Here is a 16,960-nt window from a genome sequence, read left to right as displayed (position 1 = left end):
ATCCTCAGAATCTTTGTTTGTTGAGTTGTGATCTATACATGGACCGACGGTATATAAAACTTCCAACCTGTTTATATCCTTTTGAAAGTGCCATCTCCAGAATACTTCACAGTATTCCAAGCATCTTGCCTCCTACAGTACCTGCAACCTGCCAGACAGACCAAGCTGCTATGTCAGAAAATTCCAGCCATGTGATTGCCTGCATTTTCACTATAGGACATCCATGTTTCTGTTTACAATTCAAGCCGCTGCCCCTCACCTATAAGTGCATTCACTCTGAAGCTCCTCTTTATCTACGTTCTTTCCTCTCTTCCTACACCCTTCCCCGTGAGCTCTGTTCGTTGACCAAGTCACCTCTCCTCCACCACCAACTCCCAATTCCACACTTTCTACCTTGCTGCGTTAAATACTTGGGATAAACTTCTCAAGTTAGTGTGCCATGCTCCCTTTGGTACTTAATTCAATTCCAGTCTAAAAACTCACCTTTTTTGAAGCTGCTTTTAAATCCTAAGCACTTCTCTACAATAAATAGACTTCCTCTACACTGTTTGTCTTGAATGTTTGTCTTGACAGGATTGTAAATTCTGTGGAGCGAGGATGGTCTCTTATGTGTATCTGTACAGTGCTGCGTATGTCTATTAAGGTTTGTTTAGTGCTTTAGAAATGATAGCTAGTAGTAGTAATAGTATTTCACATCTCCTTTCCTAATGTAAGTCAGCCTGAAGTAAGGAGATAACAGTATTCCAGCCACAGAGGCATACATATGGACTCCCCCAAAGCTGACACAGATTAAACTAGGACTGAGTTAAAAGACATTCAAAATATTAATGCCAAGCTTTTTGAGAATTTTTCTTCCACAAGCAGATCAGTAATTTTTAATGTTGGGCTACATTCACAATGTAATTTCTTAGTGTTTTTGGACTTTTGAATTTTTGAACACGGATGAGTTATTTTTTTAATAATGTACTGGTTAGACCTGGGGATAGTGGTTTTTGTATGAGAGGGCAAGTATGGGCCTCAAGAGTCACTCCCAGGTCTGGTTTTCAGGATATCCACAAGGAATGGAGAGATTTGCTTGCACTGCCTCTATTGCAATCAAACGTATCTCATGCACTGTGGGCATCCAAGAAGATCAGACTTGAATAGGCTATGCCTGTTGTGTGGCTTTCCCCCTGCATTAACTATTGACATAAAGTAAAAGAGATGAAACGAAGGGTCTGAAATTGGTTTTCAGGTTCTGTTCAGCATTTATGTGGGTCATGGGATTGGCTTTCATTCATGGTTCTTCCTAACACAATTCTATGACTTCTTTCATGTACTATGCTGTTCTGTTCTTCCATAGCATGTCATTTGCATTTCATTTACTTTGATGCTTTTTTTTCTTTTTACCTTTTCTTTTCAAACCGGAATGTGTTGACAAGCTTCAAACGTTGAGACTATCAGAGAAATACAAATTGACTGCCGACACTACACAGAGTTGGGTGGGTAAAATCTAATTTCATATCCACTTTCAATGTAAATGTGCACAAATAAGATCAAAGTTTGATGCCCTTCTTTGCCATAACTGAAGCATTTTCTGATTGCAGAAATCAGCTTCAGCCAGGGAGAAATAGACTTTCTTTCAATTTATGTATTATCTTTTTAGGGCACGGTGATCACCCCGAAGGGACTGAAATGCAGAATAGACTAATAGAAATATCAAACTACTGAACTGGAAGACTGCATTTTTTAAGATAAGAAAAACACATTCATAGTACCCACAGGTGCTATGGCAAAGTGCTGTGCACTATCTTTAATTTTAATATGGCTTATCATCTTTACTATTCCAGTGGCAGAAACAAAACAAGTCTAGAATTGCATCGCAATTTAAAAGAGCACATTTTATAACTCCATGTTGACCTGTATGTGTGAGAAAGAGTCTTGCAGTTGCTCTCGGGGAAAGGAGATAAGGTGGGGGCAGGCGCTGGGGGTGAGGAATGTGTGTGGGGGTGTCTGTAGGTAAGGAGTTTGTATGAGTGAGGGATGTGTGGCTGAGAAGTATGTGCGTGGGGGTGTATGACTGAGGAATGGACGTGTGTATGAGTGTGTGGGAGGGGAGGAGAGAGAGCAATTGCAAATTGAAACTACTATAAAATCCTTTGTGGGGCTATTGTCTTTACAATTGCTCTGTTTGTGCATGCATGTTACAGTTGATTGGGTGTGGTGGTAAGGCATGCTTGTCTGCCACTAGTCCTGCCTGCAATATCTGTGTCACAGACAAAGCCACTCTACAAATCAAGTCCTCTTGTTTTGAGAGAGAGAAAGAGAGAAAGAGAGAGAGAGAGACTAGTTATAAGACCCTCATAGTAGGTAGGTATTTATACCTCTATATGAGGCCCATGTAGTTACTCAAGGTGAGGTTTAGGTAGTAGTGTATGGGTTAGGGGCCATACACTCTTGTGAAGATTTGAACCTTTGGAGTGAGAAAACTCACACAAAGATGAGATGTGTACAATGTTCTCTCAACCTAGCTTGATGTTATCTAGGTAGAGAGTCCAGGCTTGCAAAAACACCATATAGCACTTTGATAAATGACCCCCCTTAGCCCCTATTTGAAAAGCATCTGGGCGCATAGAAAGAAAATTCTTTCTGCAAGATTGAATAGATTTATAAGGTCAGGGTAAACCCAGATCTTTTGACCATAAAATAGAGACTGTCTATTGCGAAAGAAGAGTCTCAGAATATTGTTCCGATCTACAGGAAAAGCAAAGGAAATTAAGAGTGGTCTTCTTCTAACAATCTCAGTCTCTTTAGACATTTCCAAAATCTACGATATATCCAATGATGGCAGCTGTCTTGATACATCCTCAGCACTTCCAGGGGATTGCGGTAGATAGTAAACTTTTGTAATCACAAGCATAGCAGTGTATGTTTTAAAAAGTTCCAATGTCGATATCATATTGTTTTAAATTGCTCCAGTGTCGATATCAGTAAATTGTTTTAAATTGTTTTAAATTTTCTCATAATTTGTTTTATTGTAACATTGTATAGCACTTGCCCTTCCCCCTATACATAGCTTACCAACCCCCTACCATGTTCCCACTCCCTCTATATTATGTTACATCTCCACCCCACTCCTCCTCCTCCCCTGCATATTTCCCCCATCTCCTCCTCTTTTGCTCTCCCCCCTTGTCCCATTGTAACTCATTAAGTTCACTGTAAATTTGTTTAAATGGTTTTTAACTTATTTCACTGTAACTCGTTAATTTCGCTGTAAACCGATATGATGTCTTCACGAATACTGGTATAAAAAAACACTTAAAAAATAAATTTACCACAGGAAAATTCAATATTCCCAGATTATGAGATTTCAAGGCATTTTCTATATTTTCCAATTTTTTACTATTAACTAAATCAGCTTGAACCAAATTCTGTTGTATTTTTTCAGAAGCATTTAAATGCTGTTCTATATTTTCAACTTTAAGATTGTAAGAGGAAATCATATTAGTATTTATTAATACCTGATTTTTTTGTATCCAGCATAAGTTGAGATAAAGAAGCAATAGAAATTTCCAAAGATTTCAAGGTAGACCACATACCTTCAAGAGACATAGCAATAGTTTTGGGGTAAACACCACCTATTCCTGCAGCTGTGCTTGCACCACTCTCCATACCTTTTCCTGATGCTGGTCTAATCATTGGGCCTACCACTTTGATGAGGCCATGACCCTCGAGGGACCCTTTCCTCCCGGGAGAAACCTCATCATTAGTTCACACCCAGTGATCTCTATAGGGGTGTCTTCAGCCTGTGCTGCCTTCATGTCTCCCCACTGAGCCCCGGGAAGACCGTCGCAGTAGCCGAAGCACCCATCAGGTCCTGGTTGTTACGCTTGGGCTGGGTTCTGGTGTAGTGAACACCACCTTCTGGAGTGTCTTCAGGTGGAGAGAGATAGGGATGGCTGGAAAGTCTCTGATGATGGTGATAGCGGAGCAGAGTAAAGCTGAAAACAGTGTCAAATTCCAGACGGGGTCAGGGCCGGCAGCAGGCAAATGGTAACAAGATCCAGGCTGGGTCAGGGCAGGCGTCAGACAAGCAGGGAGCCCAAAGGCCACACATACACGGCAGGGCTGAGGGCCCGAAGGCCACACACACACGGCAGGGCTGAGGGCCCGAAGGCCACACACACACGGCAGGGCTGAGGCCCGAAGGCCACACACACACACACGGCAGGGAAGCGGGCCCAAAGGCCACACACACACGGTGGGGCAGAGGGCCCGAAGGCCACACACACACGGCAGGGCTGAGGCCCGAAGGCCACACACACACGGCAGGGCTGAGGGCCCAAAGGCCACACACACACGGCGGGGCTGAGGGCCCAAAGGCCACACACACACGGCGGGGCTGAGGCCCGAAGGCCACGCACACACGGCGGGGCTGAGGCCCGAAGGCCACGCACACACGGCAGGGCTGAGGGCCTGAAGGCCACACACACACGGCAGGACAGAGGGCCCTAGGCCACACACACACGGCAGGACAGAGGGCCCGAAGGCCACACACACACGGTGGGGCTGAGGCCCAAAGGCCACGCACACACGGTGGGGCAGAGGGCCCGAAGGCCACACACACACGGCAGGGCTGAGGCCCGAAGGCCACACACACACGGCAGGGAAGCGGGCCCAAAGGCCACGCACACACGGCGGGGCTGAGGCCCGAAGGCCACGCACACACGGCAGGGCTGAGGCCCGAAGGCCACGCACACACGGCAGGACAGAGGGCCCGAAGGCCACGCACACACGGCAGGACAGAGGGCCCGAAGGCCACACACACACGGCAGGGCTGAGGCCCGAAGGCCACGCACACACGGCGGGGCTGAGGCCCGAAGGCCACGCACACACGGCAGGGCTGAGGCCCGAAGGCCACACACACACACACGGCAGGGAAGCGGGCCCGAAGGCCACACACACACGGCAGGGCAGAGGGCCCGAAGGCCACGCACACACGGCAGGGCTGAGGCCCGAAGGCCACACTCACACACACGGCAGGGAAGCGGGCCCGAAGGCCACACACACACGGTGGGGCAGAGGGCCCGAAGGCCACACACACACGGTGGGGCAGAGGGCCCGAAGGCCACACACACACGGCAGGGCTGAGGCCCGAAGGCCACGCACACACGGCGGGGCAGAGGGCCCGAAGGCCACGCACACACGGCAGGGCTGAGGCCCGAAGGCCACACACACACGGCGGGGCAGAGGGCCCGAAGGCCACTCACACACGGCAGGGCTGAGGCCCGAAGGCCGCACGCACAGTAAGGCAAGGCAGGCAGAGCAGAAGGCCCGAAGGCCACATGCACAGCAAGGCAAGGAAGGCTAGAGCAGGGAGCCCAAGAGAGCTCGATGCAGAAGCATCGATGGAAATGCTAAGCAGGGTTATAAAGGGAAGTGTGGAACATAGAGAAGACAAGGGGAACCAGTCAGGAGAGCATGCTCGCGGGGGACCTCTGGTGGTGAGGCGGCTGCATAGCAGCCATGGTCGTAACACTACCCCCCTTCAAGGCCTCCTCCTCCATCTGGATCCTAACCCTGCAGGGAACACTGTGTAATGGCGAATCCAAAGACCTTCTGAGATGGTGTGACGAATATAACCCCTTCCTGGGATGGCAGAGCAATGCTAAGTCCATTCAGGGGCGGGTGGGCAGGGCGAAACCCCCCTTGGGGCAAAAAGACAGTCTCAGACCCCTCCTGGGGCAGTATGGCAGGCTCAGACCCCTCCGGAGATAGTGCAACCAGTCCAGGCAACTTCCTGTGACAGTTGTGCAGACTCAAACCCCTCCCGAGGCAACACAGTAGGCTCAAACCCCTCTTGGGGCGGGAGGGCAGGGTCAAACTTCTCCTGGGTTAGAAAAACAGTCTCAAGCCCCTCCAAGGGCATAGCGGTAAGTCCAACCCCCTCCTGGGGCGACACGACAGGTTCCAACCCCTCCCAGGGTGGTACAGCAGACTCAAGCCCCTCCAGGGGCACACGGTAAGTCCAAACCCCTCCTGGGGTGGCACGACAGGTTCCAACCCCTCCCGGGGCTGTGGCAGCTGTGCAGACTCAAACCCCTCCCGAGGCAACACGGCAGGCTCAAATCCCTCTTGGGGCAGGAGGGCAGGGTCAAACTTCTCCTGGGGTAGAAAAACAGTCTCAAGCCCCTCCAAGGGCACAGCGGTAAGTCCAAATCCCTCCTGGGGCGGCACGACAGGTTCCAACCCCTCCCGGGGCGGTACAGCAGACTCAAGCCCCTCCAGGGGCACAGCGGTAAGTCCCAACCCCTCCCAGGGCGGCACGGCAGGCTCAGGCCCCTCCCGGGGCACAGTGGTAAGTCCAAGCCCCTCCCGGGTCGGGAGGACAGGCTCAAGCCCCTCCGAGAGTGGCAGAGCAGGGTCAAGCCCCTCCTGGGACAAAGTGGTAAGTCCAAGCCCCTCAGGGGTGGCAGGGCAGGCTCAAGCCCCTCCGGGGGCACAGCGGTAAGTCCAAGTTCCTCCTGGGGTGGCAGGGCAGGTTCCAACCCCTCCCGGGGTGCCACGGCAGACTCAAGCCCCTCCTAGGGCAGCACAGCAGATTCAAGCCCCTCCTGGGGTGGCAGCAGTGCCTGGTCAGATCCCTCCAGGGGCAGCAGTAAGGCAGCAGGCTCAAACCCCTCCCAGGGCAGCAAGGCAGTCTCAGACCCCTCCCGGGGCAATAAGGCAGCAGGCTCCTCTTGAGATAGAATGACATTCAAAGATGGCAGAGTAATGAAGTCAGTAGTACGTTGTTCACCAGTTATGGGAGTAGTTATGTTGGTGTGAAAGGAGGGTGAAGACTGGGCAGTAGAGGACATGGTAAATGAGGACTGATTCTTAAACTCCAGATCATGGTTTCCTGGTTCTCTAGTGTGGACTTGCAGGTTAGCGAAGACACAGGCAGTTTTAGAAGGTCTTGGGAAGGTGCTTGTTAGTCGTGACTGATGAGCAGCTGTGGGAAGCAGAGTTCTATTACGTTTAATTAGTTCCCTCTGCTTCTGAGACTCTGGCGTGGAAGTCAAAGAAGCCTTCTTTATCAGGTGAGTTTTAGGGTTTTCTGAAATAAGACTTGCTTTTTGGTTATAAGTTTTATGAAATAATGTGCTGGAAATCACTGTTTGCAAACTGCCAATGGTGAAAACATTCTTAGTTGGGCCAGAAGCAGGACATAGTGTAAAAGAGCTGGCTGAGGTATCTAGAGAAACAGATGGCCCGTTCGCTGTGCAGCGGGGGCAGGGTTTGCCTGGAGGCAAAAGGCACGGAATGCAAGAGCAGGTCCACCATCCTGGTCTAGGAGCAGAACAATTTAAGCATTGCTGGTAGACTGAGACATTCCTTTTCAGGCAGCTGCTGCAAGCCCAGTGTTCCTGGTCAGAAAGCTGACAAGCTAAACAGTTCTGGTAAGATGGATGATTTAGAGTTTGTCAGTAGGTGCAGGTAAAAAACCGTGGAGACTCACCGTCTGCATACAGAGTCCTTTCTCTCTCTCCAAATGTGGATGGCTTCTGCATACTGTTACGCTTGGGCTGGGTTCTGGTGTAGTGAACACCACCTTCTGGAGTGACTTCAGGTGGAGAGAGATAGGGATGGCTGGAAAGTCTCTGATGGTGAGAGCGGAGCAGAGTAAGGCTGAAAGCAGTGTCAAATTCCAGACTGGGTCAGGGCAGGCGGCAGACAAGCAGAGTTCAGGCTGGGTCAGGGCAGGCGGCAGACAAGCAGGGAGCCCAAAGGCCACACACACACACAGCAGGACAGAGGGCCAGAAGGCCACACACATACGGCAGGGTAGAGGGCCAGAAGGCCACACACATACGGCAGGGCTGAGGCCCAAAGGCCACACACTCACGGCAGGGCTGAGGCCCAAAGGCCACACACACACACACAGCAGGGTAGAGGGCCCTGAAGGCCACGCCCACACTCTTACCCAACACACATGGGATTTCTATCCATATAGATTCTACTGAGCATTTAGTCTCTTGTATGATCTTGTATGATCTTTATCCTTTTGGACTCTATACCCTACTCATAAAGTATCCAGCTACAGGAGGGAACACTCACACTAGAATTGCAAAATCGGTGTCAAGCAGACCGATTTTTTCTTTTCGATTTTTTTAGGAAAGAGAGAGCAATTACACAACCAGGACATTCCTTGAGAGAACAACTGGCTGAGCTATATCAGGCAGTCCTCTCTGTGTCTTCAATATGACCTGTCCAATAAATCCAGTGGCGATCACTTTGATATTTGACCCAACAAACTGTGAGCTCATCCCTTGCAGACTAAGTTCCATATTACACATTTGCAATATACACTTTTCAAATGAATTCTGATCAAAATTGCATAGACAATATTTTCTCAGATATAGGGAGTCTAACTTTCAAAAGTGTGGGTGAGACTCCATCTGCCTGTCTAAGTGGGTCTGTGGAGATTTTCTCCTAGTATTTTATAAACTGTGTGGCAAGAGCCGCACAGTTTATGATATACTGCATACGTCTGTCCCAAAAGTATGTTTATATGTTTACTAAGTACCTACATTTGAAATGCAGAAAAATGCACACTGACTCTATGCATTTTATAAAAATACATGCATGTATTTTATGCACTGAATAATTGCAACAATGTGCTTAATAACCCAGAATTAAATGTCAAAACTGGTATTTTATAAATAAGGACTGTAACACTACCAGCGCATGGGCGCACATGTGTATGTTTATGCCAACTCATGCCAAAGGACGTGGCCATTTTACTACTTACACACATATATGCACGCATGGTATAAAGTAGGCTGCATGCGTGACATGTATGCACAATTTTATATGGACGCTTGCATATACCACCTCTTCCGTGTAATTTAGTAGACATGCACGCCGACACAGCTACCAATTGCCTCAGTTTATTCCCAGATTGTCCAGGTAAGGGATAAGAGTTCCTAAGCCCTCTAGTTAAATAGCTTCCCTTCCCCCTGTTAACATCAACTCTTAAATACCGCTGACTAGCTTAAATTATTTTTTATTTTATTACTTACGCGCCATCTATAGCAGTAGTAAAAGTTACACATTCGAGATCCTGGCCAGTGCTTTTGCACGTAAATACTTTCGTGCATATTTCAATGTAATGTCCATGTTCTGTCCAGGCCATGCTTACACAGTGCCTTTGTTTTGCAACTTATTTGTGCACGTAGACCTTCCATCCAAAAACCGCAGGCAAAAGACAAGTGCAATTTCCAATTGCACATACAGACAAGTTCAGTAATTTATGAGTGTATCCCGCTTATGAAATAACAACTGTTGTGCATTCTTCTGAGCCATGCCCCGGAATACCCCTAAACCATGCCTTGCTACTCTTGTTAACATTGATGTGCTTACTCTCCCAGTTCATAAACTATCATATTTTTACATATATGCTACGTTCATACATATGTGCTCATTTTACATATGCAACCCATCATAACTCTTTAAAATTACACCCTGACTCTTTATTGTTAGGATTTTACTCAGCTATCCAACTGCTAACTCAGAGCAAGGGTTGGCTCCTGCCTGTCTCCCTGCTCCCTTTTGGCAGCCTGCTGTTCCATCAGATGCAGAACTGGCATACAATGCTGGTGCTAAAAAGGAAACAAACACCACTAAATTTGTGCAAAGGATTAAATAAGGTTACAGTACTGCAACACCTGGTTAATTATTAAACTGGTATATTCCAATCACCCTGTGCAGAAGGCAACTATGGACAAGCCAGTTGTGTACTGAACGTGCTCCAGTAGACAGACCTTTTCTCTCTGAGATAAGGCCTACAATTTCTGCTGGAAATTCAAGGAGCAAGATGTATGCTTACAAATCCTTTTATTGTTCTCTTAATTTTATTTTGCATGTTCAACAGTAGCATACAGTTAAAAAAAAATGTTTATTATTATCTACAAATAAGAACAAAAATACAAAACATACGAGGCCAATCAATGGACCTCAAATTAAATAAGAGACCATAAATCACAGATAAAAAAAAACAACCTAACAAGAAATAACACATTAGGAAATTTTAAAAAATCATCTGCCATCAGTTTGCAAGAAAACACATAGTGGCTTCCAAACGTTTTGAATAAACCTCAAATTGCCCCCTTTTCTCAGTTATAACCAGTTCATATTTATACCTTCTGAGGACATATTCCAGCAAGATATTAACATAGGGGGTAGATTTTTAAAGAAGGGCGTGCGTGTCCATGTGCGCGCTCTTCCCGGCGCACAAGTTATAAAATCGGCGGGCTGCGTGCATGTGTGCGCCGGATTTTGTAATCCATGTCCGTTTGGGGTAGATTTTAGCAAATTTCGCGCAGTGACAAGATCGGGCCTCTCCCAGTTCCCTCCCAGTCCGCTCCAATTAAGGAGTGGACTAGGAGGGAACTTCCCAACCCCCCTGCCCAATCACCCTCCCTCTTCCCCTGTCTTTCCCACCCTCTAAACCCTTTACCCTATCTTTTTTTTTTTAATGATTTTATTGCTTACTGCTGCTTTGGAGCAGTAGCAACTTGGCGGGCCGTCAGTCCCTTCTCCAGTACAGCAGGAAATGGCCATAACCCTGGGGAGCTATATAATAATTTAGTCATGCTGACAAATTTTAGAACTGCAAACATATAACCCCAATACATTCTATCAAATGCTTTTTTGGCTTTAAGTGAGAAAGCTACCACTGGTCAATACATGCATTTAGTAGGGGTGTGCATTCGTATTGAACATAAATGTAAAACGCTACTTTTTTTTTTTTTTTTTACTTAAAAAAGTGATAAGACATAAACGATCGGATTTCCAACTTATTCAACATAGCTATGTTGAATAAGTTGGAAATCGCGATTGTTGATCCAAAATAAAAATTTAAACCCCTCACCTTCCTTAATCCCCCCCCAAAGACTTACCACAACTCCCTGGTGGTCCAGCGGGGTCAGGACGCCATTTCTGACCAACTTTGCAAGGAGCACGTGACGTCGGCGTCACGTCGGAGTGACGCAGCGTCACGTGATTCCCCGCGGGTTCGCGCTGGCACGCTCGTTCGGCCCAAAAGGAACTTTTGGCCAGCTTGGGGGGGCCTCCTGACACCCCCAAGCTGGCCAAAAGTTCCTTTTGGGCCGAACGAGGATCCCGGAAAGCGACCCCGCGGGGAATCACGTGACGTCGGCGCCACGTCGCAGTGACGCGGCGTCACGTGATTCCCCGTGAGTTCCCTTCGGCACCCTCGTTCGGCCCAAAAGGAACTTTTGGCCAGCTTGGGGGTGTCAGGAGGCCCCCCCAAGCTGGCCAAAGTTCCTTTTGGGCCGAACGAGCGTGCCAGCGCGAACCCGCGGGGAATCACGTGACGCCGCGTCACTCCGACGTGACGCCGACGTCACGTGCTCCTTGCAAAGTTGGTCAGAAATGGCGTCCTGACCCCGCTGGACCACCAGGGAGTTGTGGTAAGTCTTGGGGGGGGGGGGGGGTTAAGGAGGGTGAGGGGTTTACATTTTTATTTGCACATATGGACATATACTCAACTCATTGAATTCTGTTTATGTCCATATTGACCGCAAATGGGACCCCCTTTGGACATATGAACTTAAACTTTTGCTCTGCACATCCCTAGCATTTAGCCTGTTCTATTAAGTTAAACAGCAATCTAGGATTGTCTGGAGAAAAATGCCCTTTTATAAACCTCATTTGATCTCTACGTATATAATTGTGTCTATACATATGTTAAACCTTGCTGCAAGAATTTTAGAGTATATTTAGCAATTCGTGTTAATTAAAGAAACAATTCTAAGAAAACTGAGGATCATTCATGGGTTTTTGAGAATAATCATGGTTCTCAAAAAAGGGACCTTCAGGTCTAGCAGTACACAGAAACATCTGAGAAACGTTCAATAATGAGGGTACCAAGGAATATTTGAAACCCTGAAAAAATTCTATCCCAAATCTATCTGACCCTGGCAACTTCCTTGAATGTGATAGTAAACCAGTAACAATTTCATCCAGCATAACAACTCTAACTTGCACTTTACATCTTTGGACAATTTAGTATGTTTTAATTTACCTAAAAAGTCCTGACCAGCTTGTTCAATATAATCCACCTTGGATTTAGATAGCACTGAATAGAATTCCTTCAAAAACATATCCTTATTAAAATAAAATAAATTCCTCTTCAGATCTGTAATCAAAGTCACTCAATTTGTATTCCTTTACCCTTTAGGTATTTTATTAGTAATCTCCTACTTATTATTTTCTGCATAGAAACATGCCTTCTGGACAAAAATAGATCTGCTGGCTTCTCTGCTAAGAAGTGAATTATAATCACACTTCAATTTCTGTAATCTTTTTCTGTTCAAATAGTTTTTATTGAGATTATTCCATGAAAAAATAAGACAGTAACTTTTAAACAGGTGCGCAGGCACGCATGTAGGCGCGTTTACTGGCTTGCGGCCAGGGACATGGCTATTTTATAACATACTAAAATAATAGACCCAAACTTATATGACATGAAACTAAATACATTAAATAGAAGACCTGTCATATATAAGATGTGGATTGAGAGTGCCTTCATACGATGCGAACTGAATGAGTTCAGCTATCGTGTATGTGAGCCGTGTGGTGGCTTCTAAATCATTAGGCACCTCAATTTGGTGTTAATTGTTATGTTGATGTCCACGGGTTTGCGTACTCTTCAGATTAATTTCATAACTGTAGATATGATAAACGCATTGGCCTTAGCCACCACTTATCATGTACTTGCGTGTGTAATCAATCTTGTGCTGCCATCATGTACTTGCGTGTGTAATCAATCTTGTGCTGCCATCATGTACTTGCGTGTGTAATCAAGGCAGCACAAGATTGATTACACACGCAAGTACATGATAAGTGGTGGCTAAGGCCAATGCGTTTATCATATCTACAGTTATGAAATTAATCTGAAGAGTACGCAAACCCTTGGACATCAACATAACAATTAACACCAAATTGAGGTGCCTAATGATTTAGAAGCCACCACACGGCTCACATACACGATAGCTGAACTCATTCAGTTTGCATCGTATGAAGGCGCTCTCAATCCACATCTTATATATGACAGGTCTTCTATTTAAATTATTTTATAACATATGCATGTATATACATGCATGGTATAAAATAGGCTGACCATGTGCACATATGTGTGCAATTCTAAGTGGGGCCACAAAAATGACCACATATGTGGACCATGCATTTTAAGAAGCTGGGAAGGATGCATAACCACAAGCACAGGACTGAAGCTCAGGACAGAAGAGGAATCCGGGCAGCACTTGAAAATGGATCCGACCGGAACAGGGCTCCAATGACTGGGAACAGGACTCAGGCTCAGATTCAAACACGGATTCAGGAAAACTCAGGATGGTCATCTGGAGGTGGAATTCGGTGGGCGAGACAAGGCTGGAATACCTGGAGCCAAGAACTGGAGGAACTGGGACAACTGAACACAGGAACTGAAGGACAGGAACATCTGGAGATGAGGACATCTAGAGACAAGAACCAGAGAACTGGAACGACAAGGCACAGGACGAACAAGGTCGCAGGATCTGATGAGAGACCTGGAAACACGGACGAAGAAAAGGGAGTTCCCACAAAGGACACAGACCTTGAAGAGACGATGAACCTCTGAGCCTCCTGGATGAAGAGCTAGAATGGAGCATCCAGGAGCAGGCAAGCTCCTTGTGAAGGCAACAAGGGACTGGCGAGGAGTCCTTTTATAGGGCTGAAGATGCGATGCCAGGAGATGTCATCAGGCAGGGCCGCAGGGCTTTTCACGCCGCGGGCCCTTTAAATACTGAAGAAAGGCACAGCTGTGGGCCTAGAGGAAGCCAGGACTGGGGACAGTGGCAGCGGCGTCCACGCCATGAAGCAAAGCCGAGGGCGGCGCTCCTGCCGCAGGACCAGCGAGAACATCGGTGGCACACGGGCCACGAAGGGACAAGGTTGGTGGTGGCCCCACCCACCGGAGAGAGGACAGCGTCAGCGGCCTCCAGGCCATGCAGAGAAGACTGGGGCAGCCCTCCTGCCACAAGGGGAGCAGGAACATCGGTGGCATCCAGGCTGCGGAGGAGAGAGAAGCCGCGGCGCTCTCACCGCAAGAAGGAAGGCAGCGGCGGCGGCCTCCATGCCGCACGGACACGGGAAACAAGAGTGGCTCCTGCCGCGGGGAGGAACCGGAAGGCCTTGGCATCAGGATGCAGGGCCCAGCAAAGGTGATGTGTACTGTGCTGTTCATATGACTGACTGTGCGTGTAAAATTGACCCCAAAACCCTAGACCACCACCAAAACCTCAACTCAAGTTACTAGCTGGCCCTCCTATAGTGGTATAAAGAGTTGACTACTATGTGTACCACCCCAGAGGCTCTCTCTCTCTCTCTCTCTACACTCCATTCCATGTAAGTGGGGGTATTTTAAAGCACACATGCACTGACATCATTACCAAGTTTCCCACTTCACACCCAGTTCGGCCAGGTAAGGGATAGGACTTCCAAACCCCCTGATTTAATACCCTCCCTTTTCCGCTGTTAACCCCCACCCTTAAAACTCCGCTGACATGCCTAGAGTTTTTTTTATTTTATTACTTACATGCCATCCATAGCAGAAATAAAATTACGTGGCAGGGACCCCTGGCATGTACCTATGTGCATAAGTACTTATGCACTAGTTTCATTGTGAAATCCAGGAATGCTCTTGCCCTGCCCAGACCCCGCCCAGACCCCGCCCCTTTTTCACCAAAAAAAATGTTGTACTGGAAGATACGCGCGTATGTAGGTGGCTTTTAAAATCTATGCGGTGCGCACTGGCCTGACTTTTGCGCGTTATTTCCCAGCTTTGGCATGCGGCGGGCTTTTAAAAGTTATCCCATACTGTATATGTTTAGCTACCAGAAACAAGAGAGGACTTGCGCTGAATTGTAGTATGACTACATCACTCTCCTAAAAGGAGGAGCTAAGGTCAATCAGCATGTAGTAGTGTCAGTTTTTAATATTTTTTTTCATGCATAAAATAGTGGTATAGCAAAATTGAAAGGTGGTAATGATCAATGTGTGGAGAGTGACGAAGAAATGGCAGAAATATTAAACGAATACTTCAGCTCTGTGTTCACTAAAGAAGACCCTGGAGAAGGACCATCTCTACACAACAAGAAACTGGAGGGAAGTGGAATAGATGAAAATCCTTTCACAGTAGAAAATGTGTGGGAAGAGCTAAAGAACCTGAAAGTGGACAAAGCCATGGGGCCTGATGGTATTCATCCAAGGATATTGAGGGAGCTCAGAGATGTTCTGGCGGCTCCACTGTGTGACCTGTTCAATAGATCCCTAGAAACGGGAGTGGTGCCGAGTGATTGGAGAAGAGCGGTGGTGGTCCCGCTTCACAAGAGTGGCAACAGGGAGGAGGCTGGAAACTACAGACCAGTTAGCCTCACTTCGGTGGTGGGAAAAGTAATGGAGTCACTGCTGAAAGAGAGAATAGTGAACAATCTACAGTCCGGAGAATCGATGGACCAGAGGCAACATGGATTCACCAGGGGAAGATCCTGTCAGACAAATCTGATTGACTTTTTTGACTGGGTAACCAAGGAATTGGATCAAGGAAGAGCACTCGATATCATATACTTGGATTTCAGCAAAGCTTTTGATACGGTTCCGCACAGGAGACTGGTGAATAAAACGAGAAGCTTGGGAGTGAGTGCCGATGTGGTGACCTGGATTGCAAATTGGTTGACGGACAGAAGACAATGTGTGATGGTAAATGGAACCTTCTCTGAGGAGAGAGCGGTTATAAGTGGTGTACCGCAAGGATCGGTGTTGGGACCGGTCCTGTTCAATATCTTTGTGAGCGACATTGCGGTCGGGATTGAAGGTAAGGTTTGTCTTTTGCGGATGACACTAAGATCTGCAACAGAGTGGACACGCCGGAAGGAGTGGAGAGAATGAGACGGGATCTAAGGAAACTGGAAGAGTGGTCGAAGATATGGCAGCTGAGATTCAATGCAAAGAAATGCAAAGTCATGCATATGGGGAGTGGAAATCCGAATGAAATGTATTCGATGGGGGGGGGGGAAGGCTGATGTGCACGGAGCAGGAGAGGGACCTTGGGGTGATAGTATCTAATGATATGAAGTCTGCGAAACAATGCGACAAGGCGATAGCAAAAGCCAGAAGAATGCTGGGCTGCATAGAGAGAGGAATATCGAGTAAGAAAAGGGAAGTGATTATTCCCCTGTACAGGTCCTTGGTGAGGCCTCACCTGGAGTACTGTGTTCAGTTCTGGAGACCGTATCTTCAAAAAGACAAAGACAAGATGGAAGCGGTACAGAGAAGGGCGACCAGGAAGGTGGAGGATCTTCATCGGATGACGTACGAGGAGAGATTGAAGAATCTAAATATGTACACCCTGGAGGAGAGGAGGCGCAGAGGTGATATGATACAGACTTTCAGATACTTGAAAGGTTTTAATGATCCAAAGACAACGACAAACCTTTTCCGTAGGAAGAAAATCAGCAGAACCAGGGGTCACGATTTGAAGCTCCAGGGAGGAAGATTCAGAACCAATGTCAGGAAGTATTTCTTCACGGAGAGGGTGGTGGATGCCTGGAATGCCCTTCCGGAGGAAGTGGTGAAGACCAGAACTGTGAGGGACTTCAAAGGGGCGTGGGATAAACACTGTGGATCCATAAAGTCAAGACACCGCCAATGTAGAGTGGGTGGCTCACCAGAACGATGGCTACTGCCCGGAGACAATACCCTTAATAAATAAACATACAGATGCTTACTGTGACTCCAACATCGCTCTAAGCTTCAACGGCAAGAGGAAATGTGGAAAAAAGGATTTGCTATCACAAAGAGGGGAGTAGCTGGCTTGTTACGGCGGTTACTACCCCAAACCAAATAAGCCTAATACTCACTTTCCAAGCATATA

The sequence above is a fragment of the Rhinatrema bivittatum genome, chromosome 2 (genome assembly GCF_901001135.1).
Source record: "Rhinatrema bivittatum chromosome 2, aRhiBiv1.1, whole genome shotgun sequence".
Taxonomy (NCBI): Eukaryota; Metazoa; Chordata; class Amphibia; order Gymnophiona; family Rhinatrematidae; genus Rhinatrema; species Rhinatrema bivittatum.
The sequence above is the reverse complement of the archived record's forward strand: the minus strand, read 5'-3'. Positions refer to the sequence as shown.